This window comes from Pangasianodon hypophthalmus, chromosome 2, assembly GCF_027358585.1.
Source record: "Pangasianodon hypophthalmus isolate fPanHyp1 chromosome 2, fPanHyp1.pri, whole genome shotgun sequence".
Taxonomy (NCBI): Eukaryota; Metazoa; Chordata; class Actinopteri; order Siluriformes; family Pangasiidae; genus Pangasianodon; species Pangasianodon hypophthalmus.
Window position 1 is genome coordinate 16,742,330 of NC_069711.1, and position 22,680 is coordinate 16,765,009.

General features: G+C 37.7%; 1 protein-coding gene across 2 annotated transcripts in view; it reads right to left on the reverse strand.

The window, feature by feature from the left end:
* Positions 1-14,171, reverse strand: part of ptprfa (protein tyrosine phosphatase receptor type Fa) — a 206,338-nt gene extending 192,167 nt beyond the window's left edge. Inside the window, exon 1 of one of the 2 annotated variants that reach the window (XM_053232122.1) lies at positions 13,721-14,171. The gene's annotated coding sequence lies outside the window, so the exon portion shown is untranslated. Of the gene's footprint in view, positions 1-13,649 lie in introns of both variants that reach the window. The other variant, XM_053232121.1, reaches the window with a different exon arrangement.
* Positions 14,172-22,680: the final 8,509 nt, after the last annotated feature.

Below are 22,680 nucleotides of genomic sequence, written 5' to 3' on the forward strand. Positions count from 1 at the left end.
TTGAGCCTGTTAAGATTATGATCCTATGTTCTTTTCAATAAGTTGAATTTTTCTGAATGCAAGATATAAGGTCTAAAATACAAGATAGTTCACTTTAAAATCTGAAATGTTTTATCTTGAAATTTCATTGTAAAATATTTAATAATATTAAATACAGACATGAGAGAACGTCTTAGCGTAGCTGTTGTTTTGTCCACATTTTGAAAATCAGTAAAATGTAATGAACAGTAAAGTTGTAATGTGTGGTGAGAGGCAGAAGGCAAGCGTGTAAATTCAGTATATGCTTATATTGTATTTTATATCTTAGAGTCCCTAGCAGGTGTCAAATCACAGGCAGGCAAAGTCAAGCAAGGATAATCTATGTCAAATCGGGCAAAGGTCAAAACCAGGAGTACAATGAAACACAGAACTCGTAAAACAAGGCTTTGATTTAATGTAACTATTTGCAAGGTAAGATTTTGCAAAGATACACTGACACAATAGGTTATAAGGAGACAAATTAATTAGAATTAAACACACAACAGGTGAACACAACTGGGCAACAAACCAGCGCCAAGACGGTGGCAAAAACAAGGCTAGAACAAAACCCAAAGCAAACATGAGCACACGTCGCCATGGGAACTGCAACTTGAACAGAGAAACCATGACAAAAATAAAGTAAAAAAATAAAAGTACAGAAAAATACAAGATTTTGTGCTATTGATGAATGATTAGGGGGGAAAAAAACAGAGGCATGTCTGTGTTATGTTGACTATGTTGGTTGCACATAACCACAGAGTGAAAAAGTAGTGACATTTCTGAGTGGACACGTTAGACAAGGATTTAGGGCTTCATTTACAAACACATTTGACTGGAGAATTCACATAAAAGCATTTCACCATTATGTAGCATGTCACATAAAAATGTATTCAGTGACCCAATAACTGCTCTCAGTCTTCCATTATAAGTGAGTTTTGAGTACACAGATTTTTTGTTAATTTTTTTCAGTACAGGGAAATGTGTCGAAATTTTAGTTCATGGTAATTGCACATATACTACAGATGTGTAGCAGAAGTGAACGTCATTTGGTAAATCTACTATTATGTTAATAATAGTACCGTGCTTGTTGAATATCACAATATATTGATTAACTAATTATAAGCAACTATCTGCATCATGGTGAAAAAATGTTGAGAGATCCAAAAATAATAATCCTGTCATTATTATTGCTCCTGTCATATGATTTGGTTGTGCCACTTCATAATATTTGCCATCTTTACAGTGTCTGCAGTCTGAAAAACGTCAGGGTCAACAAGAGCAGAAATTATTACTTCTATTCAGCCACATGTGTCCTGAGCTTGGGTTTCTGTCCCTGTGTTCTCCGGTTGCCTCACACCTCCCCAAAACATGCAGGTAGGTGGATTGGCTATGCAAAATTCATACCCTTAGCAGTGAATAAGTGCACGAACGAGTCCATGAATGTGTGTGTGTGTGTCCCATTCAGGGTGTGTTCCTGTCTTGTGCCCCATGTTCCTAAGATAGGCTCTGGATCCAGCACGACCCTGACCAGGATAAAGTAGGTGTCCAATATTTCTCTCTCTCAAATCAATTGTTAAATAAAGCGTGACAAATATTTGAAACAACCCAGTGAGGCAGAGAACAAGTTCTTCTCGATCATGTCTAATGTGCTGTAAATGTTTTTGTCCCCCTGAGGCACAAGGCGAGACGTGAGAAGGGAAACATAACTGTATCCAGCTGGTGATCAATCACAAGTATTGATTAGCATTTCCTGACGCATAATGAGACATGCAGAGAAGGATGGTTTCATTCACACACACTGAGTGTACAGGCTTGGACTGTACCACCATATTATTATAAGTGGCTTCACTTATTCTTGAGCTTTCTATTGTTGCTTGTTGCTTTTATACTTTTTCACAGACCACCATATTCAGAGGTTAATAACTGTCCATTGCTGATGAAAGAGAGCTGGTCAAAGTGGCTGTACATTGCATGTCCATGATTGAAGGTGAAATTATTTTCTAATTTTTACGGCTTTTCTTTCCATTCAAGCTATTCCCATTAAAGTCAATTATGTGGCTGCAATGGTTATATTTTTAGAATCATAATCAAGGCAACTGTTTGCCAATTGAACAGAATAGAAATTGTAATTTTACAGTGCTACTTACTGTTCAAGTCTATGTTCAATTTAATTCATTCTTAGTTCGTTTTTAACACACATTCTAGCTATTTCATGTGATACTTTGGCAGCCAATGTAAGTTCAAATGTTACATACATAATGCAAGAAATGGCCAGTACCCTCTGAGAGCTTAAACTCTTTATGCAACAAAGGCAGAAAGATATGTCTCTAGGAGACTAGGAGGAGGATGGAGAGGAGGCTTTGTAAATTTTGGGTGCTTCCCAAAACAGAAGCCTTCTTGATTCCTTGATCCTACCTCCTTTAGCCTGTGACCCTGAAATCAAAGTCCACAATCTTAAAGGGTCTTAAAATGCAGTCAGAGAAATCAAGGAGAGAGGAAATAAGAGGGTTTGAGAGCGTAAGAATGTTTGGTGTAGCACATGATGTAAGCCTCGGTTTAAATGCTCTCCCAAAAAAACAACAACAATTACAGTAAACAATGCAATAACAAGAACCACAAATACAAAATTAATAATCTTTAATTTAAAAAATAGTTTTTTTTTTAATAAAAGCCTTGCATGAAAACCAATTAATATGCCTTGCTTTAAAAGTCATGAGTAGAATCTTTTTTAAAATTTAAGCATGTGATGTTCATGTGTGATGATGTTTTAATTAAGGATAACTGAGTCTGTAATCACTGTACTGTACAGTCAGGTCCGTTATTAAGTTAATACAGCTGGGGAAATGTCATCAATAAGTGAATTCACTAAAGACGCTCTAAAGTGACACTTCAGTGAACATCTCATTTGGCAAATATGTTTGTTCTTGATTCCTCCTGTCCTCGTTTCTTGTTCATGCATCCTTTCTCCACTTCCTTAGAGGGAGGCGTTAAGAAGCAAGGTAGGGAAGTGAGGAAAGGAAACGATGAGGTGCTATAAAGAAACGAGAAGCACCCTTTTCCACAGGACATATAGGAAGTTAGATACATAGAAGGAGGTGGAGTTTCAGGCCTGGTCTTTCTCCCAAACTTCAGATATTTCATAATAACATTTTTATTTTCAAATGTGCAAACTATGCAAGTCTTTATGTTCAAATAAAATACAAGCTGAGTTATTTATCTACTTTTAGACTACTGATGGGGCCTTGAAAAAGACCTCAACTGCTCGGTTTTGTGCTCGCATTGGATTTCAGCTCTGTTTCTGCCAAATAAATAAGCATAAATCCAAGATCCAAATAAGGAGAAAGAATGGGGGAAAAAAATGCTTCACATAATAGTCTCGTTCATTCATTGTATGTAACTGTTTACTTAGGGGTCACAATGGACATACTGGGTACAAGACAGGTCAGGCGGGCAAATTGGAAAAGTTTTATGGTACAGTAAAGTTGGAGTGTGAATATCCATCTGATCTCTGGTTTCAGAATCTAGAAAGTTGAATATATCATGTGATCAGTTTTTCAGGTTGATTATCTGAGAAAGTTATGGTTTGGTCAGAGTTGGTCAGTAGCTTTGGCAATTCTAGCTGTACAAAGAAAACATATCAGTGAATGAATTTTTTAAATGTGGCAAATTAATGCCATAGTATCTAACTAGCTTAATTGCATGCTTTGGTTTATATATTATCTATCAGCTCACTCCAAGAAAGCATCTTTAATAACCCTCTTGACAAAAGCAGCCGGTCATTCTTATCCTCACTGCATTAAAAAGCTGCTTCCTTATTGGCAGCTTGCAAACAACAATCTCTCAGGCCATAAATTCACCACTGCTTTTTGCTCCGCATCTCTGGAAATTTATAACTGAAATAAACTTGAACTGTGGCCATGAAAATGTTCATATCCTTACCAGTAACACTGCTAACTGTTCTGCAGCATCACAGAGCCATAAATCACAGTCTGCCTGGACTTGTCTGAGGCGAAACGTTTTCAGAGCCATTTACCACTGATAATGCCCCCTGGTGCTCAGGTCTCAGGGGGCGGGTGGGCTGGTGAAGGGGGGTGTTAGGTGAAAAGCCCATGAATCACCTGCTCTTTCATCACAAGCACAGTGGCTACCTCAGAGCTTTGGCCAACAGGAGAAACTCCCTAAATCCCTATAGCACTTGTACTTACTGGATAGGGATTTTCTGTGCAGTCCAATTAGGTTTGATCCTAAACACAGCATATTACAACATGCTATGAATGATCTTGAACACTTCAAAATATTGTCTCACCCTCTGTATCTCATTTAGGAGAAGGTGAAGGCTAACTAGGTACGTTTTGGGCACCATTTGTGCTCCTGAAATAAAGTCTGTCTCATTTTGAAGGCAAATGGGTAGTTTGTCAAATTGATTGTAACTTCACTTGGATATGATAGACATAAAGATAAAACTCTAATGAATTCAGAAATTACTCTGATGTTCATACTCACGTTCCTTTTACCACACTTAGCACTGCTTGACTCTATAGTATACAGTTACAGTATAGAAGAGAAATGATTTATAATTGCACTGTCTGCTGTCACCCAGATGACAGGGTTCCCTTTTGAGTCTTGGGTACTTTCAAGGTTTCTTCCTCATGTCATCTCAGAGAGTTTTTCCTTGCCACTGTCACCTCTAGCTTGCTTATTAGGGATAAATTTAAAATTTATTTCTGGATTTCTGTAAAGCTGCTTTGTGACAATGTGTCAATTGTTAAAAGCAATATATAAATAAAATTGAATTTAATAGTATTTATTTATTTATTTATTTATGTAGATGGATGGATGTGTGATGGATTATCTACTACTAACTCTTAAAATCAACCATTTCTCCAAAGACAGAACTTCGGTACCAACATTTTTTTCCTAAGCTTCCACTTGTAATTTTGACTTCATCATGACATGATGAAGTGATTAATGCATGAAGAATGGCCGTTTGTTTACTGTATTTTCAGGACTATTTTTTTGCATTTGTCTCCCAATTCAGTCCCAATTTTTGCCCCAGTTTTCTCCAAATGTGGTCATTGCCAATTCCCACCCACTAGATAGTTCTCACCTATTGCACAACAGCTACCAACTGTTCTTCATGTTCAACTCGCATCTTTCTAAACAGATTGCATCGCATCCTTTTGAACCGATACTAATCTGCCATCACAAGGCAACAAAACACACTCAGAGTAAGGCGCTAGCTCCCACCTTCCATATACATGAGTTCACACATGCCCACAATTAGTGTCATTCTGATTGACAGTGAAGAGAATTGCCATTCTATTCATCCAGAGAACACAGCTAAATGTATTCTCATAGCCTCTCCACTATGCATGGCTATAGCCTTGCCAGGGTTCGAATATATAATCTCCTGATGATATGGCAAATGACTTGCTACTTGGAAGCTTCAGACATTTTTACAGGTTCTACAATTTACACAGCAAAGCGAAACATATGTTATAATTTTTCATTCGCTTTATTGTAGTATGATTTGTGAGTGATTTGATAAAAACTAAACTAGCTGACACTAGTAAGGTATGTTCAGGTGAAATTTTTTGAGGCAGTACGAATAACATGAGAAGTAAAATTGTCAGATGCCTTAATATTATTTACAAAAGTCCAATACAAATTTTAGCAACCAATAAACAGATATATTTATGAGATGCCTGTTGCATCCAGAAGTCATACCCATAAACCACTGTACGAAAAAGCTTTAATGGGTCAGACCTGATGGAATATTTTATGAACCTGAAGGATTTTGATATACTACATACACTTGAGTTACAATCCCTGGAACGTGTCAAGGTTGAAGATGGACTATTCCCCCCAGCGGGGTTTTACAGAGCCTCCAGTTCCAACACCTATCTATTTCCCATCTGAGAGATCCTCCATAAAAAACGGCTCATAAAACGCACAAGTGTACTTGATCTAGCCTGAGAGCTTACAAACAAGAGTCTCCATTCCATCAAGTCTCACTTTCATAGAAATGTCTCTGTCTCTCCAAGCAGGGATTAACAAGTGTAAATGGAGAGTCAACTGATTCTCATTTGCTCAGATGATCTAATCAGGATGCTGTTTGACAGAGCAGACGTTCAAGCCCAAGGAGGTGGAAAACACTCAACGCTCTGTGACGTTTTCCCACAATATTATGGATGAGATTATTACAGATTTGGAGGATATTCAGGGTAAAACTGACAGCACTGTAGTCCTGGTAACAGACTCACCAGTATAGTTTGGAGTGTATTCTTTTTCTCCAATGCAAAATGCAGAGGTGGTGACAATTTTGTGTGTGTGTGTGTGTGTGTGTGGTGTGCTTTCTAAAGAAGACATTTTTTTGTTTGCAGAAGCTTTGAGAGCAGCATGAATTCATGAAAAAAGAGTCGGGAAATGTACTGGATTTCATAGGACTGACTGAGATCAGTCATGTTAGTGTGATCTCACTACCACAAACTGACATTTATTATAAAATGTTTCCATCACCTTTCATCAAATTTTCTCTTTATCTATGTACTTTGTTTTTTTTTTTTATCTATACACACTATTAGCTTAATTACAACTGCATTTATATTAAATCCCACTGATTTATTCTCACTGGAATAGAAAGAATATTGTATGAGAATAGAAAGAATATTGTAAAGAATATTGTAAAACCTTGAAACAAAAAAACATTATTGAACTATGAATGTTTGCATGGCATGTCTGTGTTCAAAGGAACCCACACGCATATTCGAACGTTTAACAAAGTACATCCACTTTAATAAACATTTCATTGAACGGGTGATCGCGACGAGCCATCCAGTGTGAATTCACGGTAGTCAGTGATTGAAATTTGAATTCACTTTTAAGATACAAAAATGATAATTATGATATTTTGGCAGTCATTGTAGATTTTATATAAATACATATCTTGACTTATTTAGACCTTCATATCAAAATCTTTGTAGTGATGTGTACATGTTTGTTGATACTGTATGTGTATTTTTTGACATTTGAAATGGAAGTCCATGACCATCTGAACAGAGCACATGCACACAGAGCCTAGCTAAAGAATACATTATGTTCTCAAAATGCATCTCTGAACTGCTTTTTAATATCATTTTAGACTAGAACTAGGTTTAATCTGAGTCTGAAAAACTGAAATATCCACAAACAGCTCAGCTGAGATTCAGGGTCAGCTTTTAAAGCTGTATGATCCCCATGGTGCTGAGACAGACTTCCTGTCGATGCACTCTCCTGAGTAATGGCAGTTTGAACACATTGCTTTGACCACTCTTCCTGCATATATTAACAGCTTGGAGTTTTCTACAAAGATCATCAATCGTGCATCTGTCTTATAACTGCAGCAGTGTGAAGATATGCAGACATGCTGTATAGACAGAATAAACTTATCTTTCCAGTGTTGTTGTGGGAATTCATAATGCTAATTGCTGTTCATACTAATGAAAGCACCTGTTACAGTGTTTATTCTTAATTATTCAATGGAGGTGCATTAATTTAAGGTATTAAGCAACAACAAATAATAATCAGGAAGCCATTAACCTACTTGCTTGTAGCAGGAAGTGAGACCCAAGTGCAGCTCATAAGGTTTATTATCAACAGGAAGGGTAAACACACAGTCTTAATCTTTAACCAGGTATGAGAACAGGTAATGGTTTCCTTAATATTAATATCACCTTTCTTTCCCATTGATATCAGAATTCACAAGACAAAGTAGTTTAATCTCACAGTGACACTGTTATGTTGATGTCATTGATCTCTCTTTGAATCATTTCATCGCATTTCCAACCAACGGACACAAAGCAGCTACATAGCATGATGAATGATTAAAATTGTGTATGATAAGAGAACGAAATACTACTTGCAAGCTACTTTACTACTAGGCAGCATTATTCCTTACATAAACATCGTGCTAAGTGGGTGAACTCAGAACTAGAAAGGTGATGAGAAGGGTAGTGAATGACAGCATACCAGCTTTTATCACTGTAACGCAAATTATACAATGGTGTTGACAAAAAAGCTCTGAAAATCTCTCAATCAAGACATAACCTCTAGTATAGAGTTGCTGAAAAGGCCTGCAGGAAGCTTCACCTTAGCTGCTGCTGATCAAAAGGAACTCAGATGTTTTGGAGTGAAAGCCTTGGTTATTTTACTGTCATGCTGAAAATACAAAGCCCCCTTAGAAGACAGTGCTGCTTCATTCAAAGAGCAAATCTCACTGTTATAGAAGATGGAAGAAAAGAAACCTACTCTAAAGTACATCTCAGTATAAAGAATTCTTTGAGGATATACCATACATTCATTCATTCATTCATTCATTTATCCATCCATCTTCAGGAACTGCTTTATACTGGTCAGTTTTGTGGTGGATCCACACCCACACCAAATATGCCATATATTTCTGGGAGGTAGGAGGAAACCTGAGAACCCGGCGGAAGCACAGAAAATCCACACAGACAGTAACCCAAGCTCTGCGCCACTGTGCCACCCTACAGAGTATATTTTCATATGTTACACTTTGTATAAAGGATGATTGTCAGTCGAATCACATTTACATTTATGGCATTTGGCAGATGCCCTTATCCAGAGCGACTTACAAAAGTACCTTGAAGTCTACCAATAAATACATTCTGATACTGGCTTGCTAGGTCACAAACTGGGAATACCATCAGTCCAAAAACTCTGCTGGGGAGGTAATATAGTAACGAGCACTCAGACAATACAATTTTTTTAAGTGCTAATTTAAGTATTACATCAGATTTCCTTCCATAATAAATCAAATTTAAAACACTATGAAATTAGTGGAAGGCCTGTAGTATGGTTATATGGTAGGCATATGATAAATGCAAGGTTTGATACTGTCATGGATTCTCAGAGGCAACGGATGCAAGAGCAGACTTTTATTGTGCAGGGTGTAAAAATAACAACTGAAGCGGTGAGTATACACAAAACAGCAAAACATACAGACTATGGGCAAGACTATGGCAGGCAAGGCTACAAACAGACACAACATCAACAGAAGCATGACAGTGAGGTACACAGAAACCAGAACTTAAATAGTGGTGCAAATCAGGGTGAAACCGGAAACAAGAATGAGTGATTAGTGCCATGTGATATGCTGGGGCTGATGGGAAGTGTAGTTTAGCATCCCTTTAGTGCTACCCTGACAGATACCTGCCCAATAAGATGCACTTCACTTACCTAAAAAAAAGACACTTGTAAGCATTGATAATTCAAATCATGATTTTTGCTTAGCGTTTTATCTCAGTGTGCAATAGCATCAGAATATTATTTGTTTAAGAATTCACTTTTCTCAACAGTAGGATTTTTCACACTGCATTTAACCCTGGGTTATGGTCGTTCAAAACCCCGCTTTTAACCTCAGGTAGAGGAACATTTCACACTTGTAATTTAGAAGCGGAGTTAGCACTGCTTTTTACCCGGGGTTATGAAACCCTGCTCTGAAGCAGGGTTAGCACTGCTTTTGTGCTGTTAGCCCCGCATTGCGCTGCCAAATGTGTACAGTGTGAAACAATGCGGTGTTAAAATGTTACGGCTAGATGCTTAGCAACAGACACCCAATCAGAAATTGAACAGCACATGCATTTTTTTCTCACTGATGCAAAAGCGCAAGAAAAGCTGTTATTTAAACCGGCTGCATGCTTTATTTATCCAGTAAAAATCAGTGTGAAACGTCAGATTATGAATACCCAGGATTAATGTGACATGTGAAACAAGATAACCCTGGATTCTGTTTACCCGGGGTTTAGAATGACCCAGGGTTAACTATTTCAAGTGTGAAAAGCCATAGTGACTCTTGCTTATATTTCATCCTTAAGCTTCTCTTTATTAAATAGGCCACATATGGTTTAATGGGTTACAGTTTGTGGGCATTTTTTTTTTTTGAATAAATTATATGAGTAAACAAGCTTAAAATTGTCTTATACTATTGGCAGATTATTTTGCTTCTAGCAATAAACTCTTGAAATATGCAAAATCATCTGCAAATAGAATAAGACAATTTCAAGCTTGAAATTAGAAACAAAAATCTTGAAATATTTGTTTAAAAACAATCGAATAAGGAGAATCATTAGTTGAATTTGCCTGTAATCAAAATATTTTTATGTCCATGCTACAATATTTTAATTTCTGCACTTTTTTTTAGCACCAGTGTTACCTCAAAAATTAAAATATCCTTAATATGTTGTATTATCATACCAATATAAACCCCCGGTCTGTAGCATATGGCAAATTGTAATGCTACTATTGAAAAGCTGCATGACTGAGTTCATAAATGCTATAATAAAACCTACTGAGACCAGTCATCATGTGATTCCACAAGGAGTGGCATATTTTCCCAGATTGCCCTTCACAGTACTCATGGGCCATTTTTTTACACACATATAGGTGATTCAGATTACAGCCTCCTGCTGGTTTTGTTTTGGTGTGACAGTCACGACCTGTGGTCTGCTGATTGAGTCAGGCTTTTGGTCTGTGTGGAAATAAAACACAATCACTGCTGAATGAACGACAACCGAGCATGAGAGTAATTGTAACTCCGGGACTCTGTTATTGTGTGTTTGCGAGAGAGAAACGTTGAGTGATTCTGGATACCTCAGTCAGTAGACAGTCCTACAGCACACCAAAGACATGCATGACCAGCTTCTAGTCATTTCCATGACTGTGATAAGTAAAGTATGTTAAAATAATCATCCAGTGCACTATGATGAGACAGTAAATACCATACAGTTAAATGCAAAGGTTTGATTATATGTATGATGAATTATTTTAGACAAATGGTGAAGGTAACAAAAACAAACGAAAAACAAATAAAATTAAAATTAAAGTGAATCATACAGGTTGTGGAACAGTCGTGTGATAAACAGATTTAATTAAACCAGTGTTAATTTTATAAAACTTGAGCCAAGTTTGCTATTTATCCCCATGTTTGTAATTCATCATTTATTATTCATACCACAAAGCTACAATTAACATAACAGATGGTGATGCATGTGGGTGGAAGAAACAAATGTTCATTGATTAAAAAGAAAGTCGATGAAAAGCCATTAAAAATGAATCTGATCATTAGAAATGTAATTTGATAATCATTAGGACTGCATGGTAATGACTATTAACGATTGGTATCACTATTAATTATAACTATTATTCGGCTCAGTATTGACATCACAATTATCAAAACTTTTTAGCCAATTGAAAAACAAATCTTCAAATGTACTTTATCATGTTAAATCACCAGAATCACACTGTGCTTCATAATCTTGGCTTTCTTCAAATGTATAAATATTGGTATACAGTCATACCAATGCATCGTCACTCACCTAATTACATCACTATCCAAAAGACGTCAGCATGACTCAGAAGTCCATAAAACACAGGAGTACAATTTTGCAAGCAAGTGCTCTGTGAATGAATAAAAAGCCAAAAATGGCTCGAAGATGCACCATATACATGTAAATGCATCATTGCTCCAAAGAGGTTAGGGGTAGATAATAAAGAAGACAACCCTTGCCAGGGATATGAATCAGGCTTTAATTTCCTTTGGGACAGATTTCTTGTCTGTGTCATGGTGCATGGGGCATCATGGTGTGTGAATCCTTTTTAATGCAGAGCGACCATGAGCGTCACATCTGAGTCGTACCTCAGCTACTCAAGCCTGTTAGAATTAGTAAAACAGCAGGGCGACAGAGAGAAAACATGCAGGAAATAATAACGGACACCAAAAAGAAATGAAAAGGCCATATCAGCCCACTTTGGCCAGCCCTGAAACTCAATATCACAAATCAAACCTATGCACGGGCTGATGAGCTGTCAGCTTTATTAAAAGAAATGAAGGAGCAAATAAATGTGTCTGAAAAATTCCTCTCAGAAATGAAAACAACGCTTCTAAAAAAACCCATTGCATAGTCTTCCCTGTCTATTATTAAAATTACAGCTGATTTATTAACATGATATTCCAACTGAGCATGACTGTCCATTGAGAAAGAGAGAAAGGGAGATTGAGAGAGAGTGTGTGTGTGTGTATGTGTGTGTGAGAGAGAGAGTTCTCCAGCAGTGTTAATCACCAGCAATGTGTTTGCTCTGTTTATGATTCAGGCCTCTGCATTGACACTTGAGTGGGATTCCATTAGCAGAGGGCAGAGCTGTTTACTGGATTAGGAATGATATGCTATGTTCTAAAAACTAGTAAACACTGGTGAAAGAAAATAAACCTATCTGAAGAAACTCCAAACTATTTTCGTTTTTTTTTTTTTTTAAAAAAACTGTAATAAATAATAGAACTAATAAAAATGTAATAAATATATGCATACTCCTCCATGCCAAGGGAATACATTAAGTGCAAGTGTCTTATGTATAATGAAATTGCATAGCTGTGTGTTAACCCTAGCTCATGAGAGCTCTTTAATCACTTAAAATGGTTCTACACAGTACTACACAACATATACAGTATAATAAAATGCTAAACATCCCTGATTTTAAAATCAAAACACGTCTGCTAAATGAGTGGAAATTAATAGGCTTCAACAGCAGTACCATAAAGCCTTGACATTTTTTCTCTAAACTACAATTTAACTCGGCCAATTTAACTCTGACAGTACCAAATTAACTAGTTTGGTGAATTTTAGAGTGTGTATTTTGCCTCTTGATTTTAGATTACTGCAATAGCCTTGCAGCTCCAGTGCAAAGAAGAATCAAGTGTTAAGACACTAGGCACATTTCAATTAATCGACTATGAGAAAAATGGTGTACATTTGATTTTTCACCCAAAAGCATTCTTTTAACACATATACAGTACATGTGGGCCCAGCTGCATTTACAGAAACACTAAGAGTTCATTCAACACTTCCAATTGTGTTGTGCGTCTTCAGCTAAAGACAAAATGAGACCAAACTGTGAGTGAACTGCAGAGTCCGCTCCCAGAGGTATCTGTCTCTCATAAGCACCCAAGCACACGTCATTGTCACAAAATCCCTGAAACAGATGCAATGATGAACACAATGCCAAGCATACACAACAATCTCATAATCAAGCTCTCGGGTTTGTGTGTATGAGTCGGTGGTGGTTCTCCAAAACGCAGCACCTCACACTCACATCTCTGCAGCGGCTTCACCCCAGATTAAACCTACATCGTGTCTGCTCTCGTTTCCTCAGATGAGGCAAAATATCATCATGTTTAACAACAAACAACTCCTGTCCCACATCACATACTGCTTTCCATACTGCAGAATACATCCAGATTTAATCTGGTAGGCTAAAGTTTCTTGTCATGTGTCATGTCTAATGCTTGCAACAGGACTGACACTGAAGACTTGCTGCATCCATTCTGAGTCATGGATGTGCTCTTATGCAATTCTGAATGCAACAGATTTGTAACACTCAGCCTGTGCAGTCAAATGCATGTAACAGGTTTTTTTAAGCACAGGAGTCCATGGATCCACTGATTCGGAGAAACACCCAAAAAATTCAATTAACACTTGAGAAATAAGGGAAATGCAACCCATGCAACTGCTGAGAGGCTGTCATGTGTGGTGAAAGAAAGCATGCATACAGATAAACGCACATGCAGTTCAAGATACCTGAAGTGTTCTCTTTTTTTTCCCCTAAAATCAGAGCAGGATAACGTGAGCGGTGCGCATTTTAAACTCACGCTCTCTCCATGCATTGATGCTCTAGGTTCTCTGTATCTCGTGCGCGCGCGCTCGCTCTGAACAGCAGCCGCGTCCCCTCTCTCTCTCTCTCTCTCTCTCCCTCTCTCTCTCTTCTGTCGTGTCCCGTTTTCTCTCCACAGAGTCTTAAAGCAGACAGAAAATTCCCCACGCAAATTCAAAGTATATTCCTCAAACACGAGTATAAGGTCCGTTGGATGAAACAAACAGCTCTTCTGCCGTCCGTGTGCGCGCGCGCTTCTCCGTGTGGCAGGCGGCAGCTCTGCTCTGTTTCTGCTCTCGCGCTCTCCTCCTCTCTCTCTCTCTCTCTCTCTCTCTCTCTCCGGACACCGGACGTGTTTCCTTAAGCAGTGTTTCCCTCCAGATCCCGCTCCTCTGCTCCGGATCTTCCAGTGCTTGCTATTCCAGGAGCCATGATTAAACTTATCACGAGGATAATATGTGTGCTGGATCAGTGTTTCCCATAGTTCCACTGCTCTACTGTTTTTAAATCGCACTCACCTGACTGAACTTATCAGCTCATTAACACACCAGACGTTGACTGGGTATCAGTAAAATGTGCAGTTCATCACACACTCACCTCAATACACGTTCATGCATTCATCTTCAGTAAGCTCTTCATCCTGGTCAGGGTCATGGTGAGCACTCTGCACTATTCTCACTACATTCACTTTCTAATAGAACTGTGTACTGGTCAGCACTGCACTGGGACTTACTGTGCTCACTGTCTATCCCAGTAGTCATTGTTCTGTCTTGTGCTGTCTGCATGTTTGCACTTGTGCACTTTATATATAAATTTATGAAGTCCCTTGTAGTTCTGTGTTGTTCTGTGTTTGTCCTATGTAGCACCTTGGTCCTGGAGAAACGTTGTTTCGTTTCACTATGTACTAACTGGATGTATATGGTTGAAATGACAATAAACTCCACTTGACTTGACTTGAATTGAGTCTGAGGCAGTCACAGAGTCACTGGGACGAGGCTGGAGAGTTCACCCTTGATGGGACACCAGTCCATTGCAAGGCACCATGCACACACTCATTCACACCTAGGAGCAGTTTAGCATAGACAGTCTGCTTAGCTGCATGTTTTGGAAAGTGGGAGGAAACCAGAGAATCTAGAGGAAACCCGCATGAACACAGGGAGAACATGCAAAAGTACGCACACAGTAACCTGAGCTCAGGATTGAACCCCAGCCCTGGAGCTGTGAGGCAGCGATAGTACCTGATTCACCACTGTGCACAAGGTTTTTTTCTTTTTTTTAATGACGATGATAAAGTGATGATGAGTTAAAAAAAAATCTCTGCTTTCTAAAAATCTACAGTGGATGAAGGTGATGGATGCTTTGGAAACGTTTAAAAAAAATGTGTTCCATGATGTGTTGCAGCGAGTAGCATTGCCACCTCACAGCTCCAGTGTCCCCATTTCAATGTTATTCCAGTGTCTGCCAAGTTCTCTGGTTTCCTCCCACAACAACTTCCTCCCAGAACAATACACCACTAGTAGGTGGATTGGCTATGCCAAATTGCCTCTGGCTGTGAATGTGTGTAAATGTGTGTGTGCATGGTGCACTGTGATGGACTGGCATCCCATTCAGGGTGTATTCCCAGTTCAGCCGAGTGTTCCTGGATGGGCTCCAGATCTATCACAACCCTTACCAGGATAAAGCAGTTACTGAAGACAGTGCTGGTTTACATCACCTAGACTTTTTTAGAATTATAAAAGAAAGTGTTTGGCACTAAGTGTTATATTAAATATTTTAACAGACTAACCTTAGAGTAAGTTATGTATATAACTTACTGTATATCAACAGTAAAATAAACTGTACACAGTTTCATAACAGAATAAGTCCACGCCACTGTAACTGTTGTCAGTTTGTACTATATATATATATATATATATATATATATATATATATATATATATATATATATATATATAAATGCAAGCAAATGTTTGTCTTTGAAACAAATCTATTATATCTATATATTTTATTATATAAGAATATGAGGTTGCACAAATGTAAAACCACACATAAATAAGGGGGTGGTGAGGGAAGCAAAGCAAGACCCAAAAATCACAGCTTCACGATTCCATTTCAAAATCAACCATTAAACACCACTTTCATAACAAAATGCTGTGGAAGTGTTGCACAAAATGTGTACTTCCTAAGAGGAACCCCAAAAACCTCTTTGCCAACCATCATTGGAACTACAATTGGAGCTGTAGAATTGGAGAATGTTTTTGGTCAGACGAGACTAAAATGTAACGTTTTGGCATGTTTGACAGATTACATAGAAATAAAAGCCTCCATACACACTGTGGTGCTAAGTGCCAAGATTTTAGTTCAAAACCTACTTCTGCCAAGAGGTCATGACTTGGCTGTAGATGGATCTTTCAACAATTTACTGACACTGAGCATACACCCAAACAACACAGAAATGATTGCAAGAACACAGAATCAGTGATTTGCTACAATGGCCATCACAGCTGGAGTTGAACTCCACTGAAAACCTGTGACCTGAATTGAACGGGGCAGCCCTCCTGCACAAACAAAAGACTAGAAAGGATCTGGAAATGTTCTGCATGGAGCCGTGGTCCAAGATTGATCTGCAACCTTGTTAGACATCCTAGGAAGAGGATCAGTGCTGTAATTGTATCCAGAGGTTTCAGTAAATATTCATTGGGTTGGTGCCATGTTTAAAAAACTTAAAACTATTGAGTGTTCCTATATTTAAGTTCAATATTTTACTTATTGTTTATTTTGTATATTTATTTTTTCTCATTTTTATTGTAAAATCACACTATAAATACTTTCACTGACCATTTTATAAGGGACACCTGTACGCCTGATCATTTGTGCAGTTATCCAATGAGCCAATCACGTGGCAGCAGGGCAATGCATAAAATCATTCAGATGCAGGTCATGAGCTTCAGATAATGTTCACATCAAACATCAGAATGGGGAAAAATGTGATCAACTGGTTGTTAGTGTCGGAAACTACTGATTTCCTGGGATTTTTTTAAACACACAACAGTCTCTGGAGTTTACACAGAATGGTGTGAAAAACAAAAACAAATCCACTGAGCATCATTTCCGCAGGCTGAAATGTCTTTTTGATGAGCGAGGTCAGAGGAGAATGGCCAGACTGGTTTGAGCTGACAGGAAGGCTACAGTAACTATAGTATTTCTATTAAAGTGGCTGGTGAGTATATAACAGCATGTCTGGAGATGGAGTATATTCTTTATTTTATTAACATTATAAATATTTTAGTATATCATGCCATGAACCTTATTGTGAATAAAAAGATCAATATGATTTTTATATTTTTCATAAAGCCATATTTGGACATACCATATAACAAATGAACTGGCGAACTCTCAGGATTATAAGCAGGAAAGTGTACAGTGCAAAAAAACAAAAAACAAAATAGAAGTTAAACACCTTGGTCTTGTGTAGGAACCTTTACTCTAGTTGAACAATCTGTCTTAAAACTTCCCTTCTGATGTTTTTTTTTTACTGTTCATAGATACTCCTTAGCACAGTACACATTTAAAAAAAGATGAGGATTCACATTTATTTGGTCAGGATCAAAGTTAAGGAGACAAAGCTTGTAGAGGCTTATAGAAGTATTTATTTGTTTTATTGACCTGGACATAATTTGGACATACAAAATTGAATGATAACATGAACTGTGTGGAATGCTAAGATGCTCGAAACACTGTAAAAAGCACTGTGACATTATGTTAGCTATCTGGTTGAATATGGAGGTGCCACTGTTTTCAGCATCTTTTGTGTTCAGCAAATGGCAAAGCAGGGCAATATTACAAAGATGGAAGAAAGCTTTTTTGGTGGGTGTCCAAATTTGCTTGTCACTTCATTATCACGTTTAATCAGGTGTGTAAGGTGTAGACTGTGCTTTACTGAAGTGTTTTCTGTCAGATATGTGGCAGCTCCTTGTCCGAGAGGTCAGCACCTCATGGCTTAATCAATGCACATCTTCACATCCTACATTTATCCTGATATCTAAGGGAATTGCGTCTGATCCTTGCACTGTTTGGTACCAAGTTTAAAACCAGATTCTTGTCAGTTCTGGCTCCGCATTGGTGGAACAAACTGTTCAGCTTTGAGCATTCTGCCAAGCACACATATTGTACTTGGAACAATACTGCACATTACATAACACTCTTTTTTACACTGTAACGTGTCACTCATAGCTCCAAATGTCTATTTTCACCAATGCTCAGGAAATTCAGATTCATTCACATATACACTGATGAGCCATAACATTAAAACCAACTGCCTAATATTGTGTAGATTTCCTTGTGCCACCAAAACAGCTCTGACCCATCGAGACATGGACTCCACAAGACCTCGGAAGGTGTGCTGTGGTACCTGGCATGAATACGCATCAGTGAGCCTTGGGCACCCATGACCCTATCGCTGGTTCACCAATCGCCCTTCCTTGGACCGCTTTTGGTAGGTACTAACCACTGCATAGCAGGAACACCCCACAAGACCTGCTGTTTTGGAGATGCTCTGACCCAGTCGTCTAGCCATCACAATTTGGCCCTTGTCAAAGTCACTCAGATCCTTATGCATGCCCATTTTTCCTGATTCCAACACATCAACTTTGACAACTGACTGTTCACTTGCTGCCTAATATATCCCACCCTTTGGCAGGTGCCACTGTAATGAGATAATCAATGTTATTCACTTCACCTGGCAGTGGTTTTCATGTTATGGCTGAGCGATGTATCTCTAAATGACCATCTTCCACACAGTAAAAAAAAAAAATAATAAAAAATACTATTACTATATTCAAAGCATTCAAAATAGGTAAAAAAAAACGAAGACAGAATAGTGTGTTTGTATTGAACTGTGATATTAAAGATACATATTTAATACTTCATCTAATAAATATGACTTCTACATTTCATTTGAAAATAAAAAAGTGATTTTGCATTTCTTTCTTTGCATTCTTCTTGGAGATCAATCTTTTATCATTCCAATGTTCGTAGAATCCAATAGTAAGCACCGCACACAAACACACATGCAAGAAATACATAAAAAGTGTAACCACTGGCCCTTAGGAGAATAGCACACACAGTTGCAGTTGCAATCTGGTTGTTTTATCGTAGCAATGTAACGGGCTTGCTGAAAAAACATTAATCACTGCTCTTATAGATGCTTCTTCGAGAGTAAAGAGCAGGCAAATTGAACGAAAATGAACTATAAATTTATTTAAAGGAATCTCGAATCATACAAGTGATACCTTCTGTTACAATAAGGGGCTTGTACACAAAACGGACAATTTAGCAGTTTTAATGAAACAGTGGTTAAATAGAAACACACTAAAATAAGGGGGAACAGTTAGACTATAGCAACTGGGGGAGTAAACTACAGCTGAAAACCTGGAAGTGACTGACCACAAAGTAACATAGACCAGGCAGAGAGCAAACTGATATACACATACAAAACTAGAAATAATTTTATGCACATAGATGCAACAACTAACAAAAACAGATTCAGTAATATATCTTGGAATTAGGCAAGAACAAGAACATGGAAATGGCGATATGAAAGCACATGGGGAATTGCAATAGTGCATGATGCCAGACTGATCAAATGGATATTTTAAACGTCCTTGATAAACTGGGAAAGAGCAATCAAAAATAAGAGCTTGTTACACCTTCACACAAAAGTGCCGTTTTTCTAAAGGATATATTACAGGTAAAAGTACTTCCTAACAAACTGTGACTCATAATTAATACACAAGTATATCAACACTTTATTTTGTAGATAGCAGCAGTTCATGACCATAGATTCTGATGGGGCAGGACGACCTTAATAGCAACATAGTCTCAAACAAAATTAAGTCGAGAGGCTATCACACTTGACTTATGCTAAAGGCTACAATCTAGTGAATTGACTAGTATCTATTAAGTCAAATAAGCAGTCATCCAGCATAAAGTCTAGCAGCTTATTTAGAGTAGTTTTAGCCATACGTATTTTTCAGTTGTTCGAGGTAATATCATTAACCAGGCTTTACAGGTTTCAGCAAAATTTCCAGCCTAGCTACTTGTTAAAAACCACACAAGAGACCTGAAGCTAGCTGAAAAATTCTGAAGTTGGAAAAGGGAGACATTTTTCTTCTTTTGGCCTTTGTGCAAGTATTTCACACCTGTTTTGATTGATGGACATTATCCACTTCATAATCCCCCTATCCCTCTCTCAATCTTTGTAATATATCTTAAAATAGAAATGGTTCTGTGCATCATAGAGACACTGTCTGCACTTTTCCTGCACAGTTTGCCTATTTTAGGGAAATTCAGTAGATTTAAATCGGATGATTTGCTATAAAACAAGATCTTGGCAGTGACAGAGTATTTTTAAATTAGCCCAATCAGGCAACCATGTCATTAACTGTCTATCCGCTGCTCCTTCCTTGAGTATAGAACAGTTCCCATTTCTGACCACTAGGTGCAATAATAACTCTCTGAAAGCTGAAAACTGCACAGAAGAAGGTCTAGTTATTTATGGGGACAGTAGACATCTATTAAACCACTACAAACTACAGCAAATATTAATACAAAATATACCAAAGAAGAATGGTATCATCCCACAGTACCTGAGAAAACTTTTGGTCTATAGTCATCCACCATGTCTGCTTGATAGTGGAGTGGTGGGACACTTTATTTCCCAGGGTACCTTCCTGCCTGTGTTACCTTGTGGCTCTCCCTTTTAGTTGTGCCATCATAGCTAGACCTGCTGGAGCCCCCACTTGGACTCTGATCTCTCTCTCTCTCTCTCTCTCTCTCTCTCTCTCTCTCTCTCTCTCTGACTGTTGAGCTTACATGCACTTCTGCTGAATGATGTGATGCCAGTGCCATATCCTGATACTTCTGAGGCTCCTCGTGCTCTTCAGATCTGCCTGATTCATCCTGATACTTGTGACCATGTGGTTGCTCCCACATGGATATTCTAAAGACATGCACTTCCCAGACTTATTTTATGCTCAAGACACACTCTTACTTCAGTGGATAAAGTCATCTGGATTCTGTAGATTATATCTTCTAATTATTGTTATTGTAATCATAAAACTGTCCTGTGTTCTTCCCAGGAATCTTCACAATATGCTCATACAGAACATCCTTTCAACAGACTTAGTACTGTTTGCCTTTTCTTTTGTATACTGTAATGATTTATAATCCCTCCATCCTGTGCCACCTAGAAGAGAATGGGATTACTTTTGAGTCTGTTTTTTTTTTTTTTTTTTTATCAGTGTTGTCTTAGGGAGTTTTCCTTTCCGCTGTTGATTCTGCTTGCTCATTAGGGATCTAACTCTACATCTGGATTTCTGTTAAGCTGCCTGTGACAATGTCTATTGTTACAACTGCTATACAAATAAAATTGAAATGAATATAATTATATTTCTTAGTTTGGCAATGTTTCTGAAATTGAAACAGGCTGTCCTAGTAATGTTATCCAAAAAAAGAGACTGGTATCAATAATCACACCAAGTTCTTTCACTGCTTTGCATGATGTAACATCAAGAGTTACTGCATAATCAGAAAGCTTTACTACTAACTGCCTGAGGCCCTAGTCAGAATACTTCTGTCTTGTTGGAAATATGTAGCATCAAGAGTCTACTCTTTTACGTATTCCTCAAAATTATTAAGCTGGTGTCTCTCATCTGATTTGGCATAAACATGCATCTGTGTGTCAGCGGTATAGCAATGGAAATTAATACCATGTTTATGAATAATTGACCTTGGACACCTGTCCACACAAGGAACATAATCTTTTCTCTCAGTCTGGTTGTGTCATTTTTGCATGATATGTTACAAAGGCACTTTTGTGTTTGCCAAACTTCCATGATCTCGTCCTCTATCTGTGCACTCCACCGCTTTCAATGAGTGCTTTTATGTGCTTACATTTCAGTTATTATCAGAAGATACCATTAAAAAAAGACAAATAATATCAGAAACCATTCATAATCTGCTCTATTTAGGGAAGTGCATATTGCTTAATTGGACAATCAACATTACATAATATAGTGTATGACTGCTGTGAGCTAACTTGACCTGAAGTGTTAATAATCCTGTATTGGTTAATAACTACACCAGTGCTGAGGCAGTCTTTTCAAATAGAGGAGGGAGCGACAGTTTAAAGCTCAGGGGGATTATTAAGATTAATTTCTGTTTTAGAGACATATTACACAGACATAACTCAGCTCTCTTATTACTGGTCTAATATTAACATCCATCAGTCCATTGAAGCTGAACCTCAGAGAGAAAAATACACATGTAAATGTATGCTGTTATGTATGTGAAAGTCTGTGAATTCATCACATGCATAATGGACAGTATAAACAAACAGAAATCATTGCCATTTTAAACACACCAAGAAACTGAGAGATAGACAAATGAGAAATACTGAATGACTACATGTTTGCACCAACTGGGTTGTGGTCTGGTGACTTCAAAGGCCATAGCATATGATTTATATCATTTAATATATTGCATGATCTTGCGTTCTTGTGTACTCATCATCTTCCACTACACAGATTCAATTCCAATTCCTGAAGTCCTGAAGCTGGTTTTAAGTACCAAAGTTTTTTTTTTTTTAAACCCAATTTACATATTAAGGATGCATTAGGCATGAAAGACTTATAATTAGCTATGACAATATAACAATTGTAGATAAGGTGAAAACATTTTTAGTCTCTTAACTAAGAGCCATGAAATAGCTAATAGAGTTGCTAACGAATTATCATTTGGTATGACCACCTCATCAAGCTGCTGTTGGCAACTCTCTCATATCATACTTTTTAATATAATTACAACTGGAATTTACTCTCTTATTAAATACCATTCAGTCTCATTGCCTACCTTTGTTAAGGTTCATGGAAACTGCTAGCACTAAGGCTAAAGGAGAAT